Raw genomic sequence first — 2,504 nt, forward strand, 5'->3', positions numbered from 1 at the left:
GGAACACTCCAAAACTGGACTCTGTGTCCATTAGGGGAGTACAACCCCATCCAGTAAAGGGTTGTAAACTGCCCAGGAGGCTAAACCGCATACTAGCAGGATCTCCATCTTGTCTGGATTAAGCTTCAATTTATTGGCCTTCAACCAGCCCAATACCCTGGCTAGGCACTAGTTCAGGACCTCCACTGCCTCACCTAGATTCAATGTAAAAGTGTGGTATACCTGGGTGTCATGAATGTATGGAAGACTTGACAGCCCTAACCTCCAGAAGATTTCTCCCAGTGGTTTCATGTAGAAGTTAAAAAGAATGGGGGATAAAGAGGAGCCCTGAGGAACTGCATGGCAAAGCTGCCATGGTGCAGAGCCAAAATCCCACAGCAGCACCTTCTGGAATCAGTCTGCCAAGTAGGAGTGGAAGCACTGCAGGGCAGTGCCTGCAACCCCCTACTAAGACAGTCTATCAAGAAGGATACCATGGTTGCTGGTATTGAAAGATGCTGGGAGGACCTGGAGGAAAAACTGGGAACACTCCCTCATCTCCCTCATTGCACAGGTCATCATACAGGGTTACCAAGGCAGTTTCTGTCCCATAACCATGCGTGAAGCCAGACTGAAACAGATCCAGATGGTGAATTTGCTCCAAGAGAGCTTGGAGTTGTGTGGTCAGCACCTGCCTGAGCACCGTGCAAAAGAATGGGATTTTAACCACCAGTTTATAATTGGTTGCCAACTCTGGGTCCAGGTTTTCCCTCTCCAGGATGTGCTCAATCACTGCCTCCTTCAAGGTGGTGGGAACCAGATCCTCCCTAAGAGAGGAATTAACTGCTTCCTGGACACAGGCATACATTCCATCCTTGGCTCTGATGAGCCACCACGAAGTGCAAGGGTCGAGTAAACAAGTGGTAGGCTGGACAATTCCAAGCACCTGTCCAAATCCTTTGGCCATAACAAGTGAAACTCATCCGACAAAGATGGAACAAACATCACTTTGGGCACCTCCCAAAGGACAGCAAGTCAGGAAGAAGATGAGTGTGAAATGATGGAAAAGCAAATGGCCAATGTTTAAGGAAGAAGTGATGACAATGTATGATCTACTTAGCATTGATAATGATATGGTAGTTTTCTGCTGCAACCTTCTTCCTCTTATTCATGTGCCCAGTTTGATTTCTGAGGCAAGAATTCAGATTTTCTTAAAGGCACCTTGCCTACAAAATGTTCCCAGTATTCAGAAATGATTTTAGTGATTGTATCATACAATCAAACCTCCTGCACACCTGCTCAGGCATGAATCCAGCTGAGTGCCACTCAATGACCTCCCAGACAGATTTGTGAAGGATGGCAGCCTCTGTTTCCCTGGAAGTGCTGGTCTCCCTTTTTTAGCGTCCACCCTGGCCCAGGTTCCAAACAGAAGTGTATGCACCTAAAATGATTTCTTTTCAATATTCGTGAAGAGGACTCAGGACATCCAGGGAGGAAATCAGAAACCATCTCCTTCATATAGAACTCAGCCATCCACAAGAACATGGAAGTATCCCTGAGACAAAATGGCAATTGTGAGGCTCTTTCCTCTTTATTGGCCAGCCAGGAAGTATCACCTGCCTCCTCCCAGAAACAGCCTTCAGCATCATCTTCTCAGTTGCTGTCTCATCTCTCCTGGCCAAAACAGTCACTGTAGTGCTGGCCTTCCTGGCCACCAAGCCAGGAAACTGGGCAAGGAACTGGTTAGGGAAGGGTCTGGCCAGCTCCACAGTCACCTCATGCTCCAGTGTGCAAGTTGTCTTCTCCACCATTTGGCTGGGGACCTCTTCCCCATTCCCTGACTCTGACATGCACTCCCAGGCTGGGCAGACAATCCTGCAGTGTAATGAAGGATCTGTGGCCATGGTCTGTGCTGCTCTCAGCTCCATGGGCTTCCTGGCTGCAGTCTGCTTCACGGTGGCCTTCCTGGCCAGGAAGCTGCCCAGAGCATTCAACGAGGCCAAGCTGATCACCTTCAGCATGCTGGTCTTCTGCAGCGTCTGGGTGTCCTTCATGCCCACCTATCTGAACACGAGGGGGAAGTACATGGTTGCCATGCAAATATTCTCCATTTTGGCATCCAGTGCTGGGCTACTTACTGGGCTGCATCTTCCTCCTCAATTGCTACATCATTCTAGTGAGGCCTGACCTGAATATCTTTTTTTTTTTTTTTTGCACATTTTTGACTAAAAGTTTCATTTTTTCTTTCTTTATTTTCATCCCCATAACCTCATCATATTCTTCAATCCGTTGTAAAAGTTTAGGGATTGTTACAAAAGTTTTCTCTGTTATAAAGACCAAATCATTTGTGAATGCTTGCAATTTATACTTTTCATCCCTATTTTTAGTACCTTTAATGTCCTCGTCACCCCTAATATTTCTATTCAAAACCTCTAAAGTCAGGATAAACAATAGGAGTGACAATGGGCATCCCTGCCTTGTACCCTTTTATATCTCTATAGCCCTTGTACATTCTCCATTAATTA

The sequence above is a fragment of the Varanus komodoensis genome, unplaced genomic scaffold, assembly GCF_004798865.1.
Source record: "Varanus komodoensis strain SLA01 unplaced genomic scaffold, ASM479886v1 scaffold144, whole genome shotgun sequence".
Lineage (NCBI taxonomy): Eukaryota > Metazoa > Chordata > Lepidosauria > Squamata > Varanidae > Varanus > Varanus komodoensis.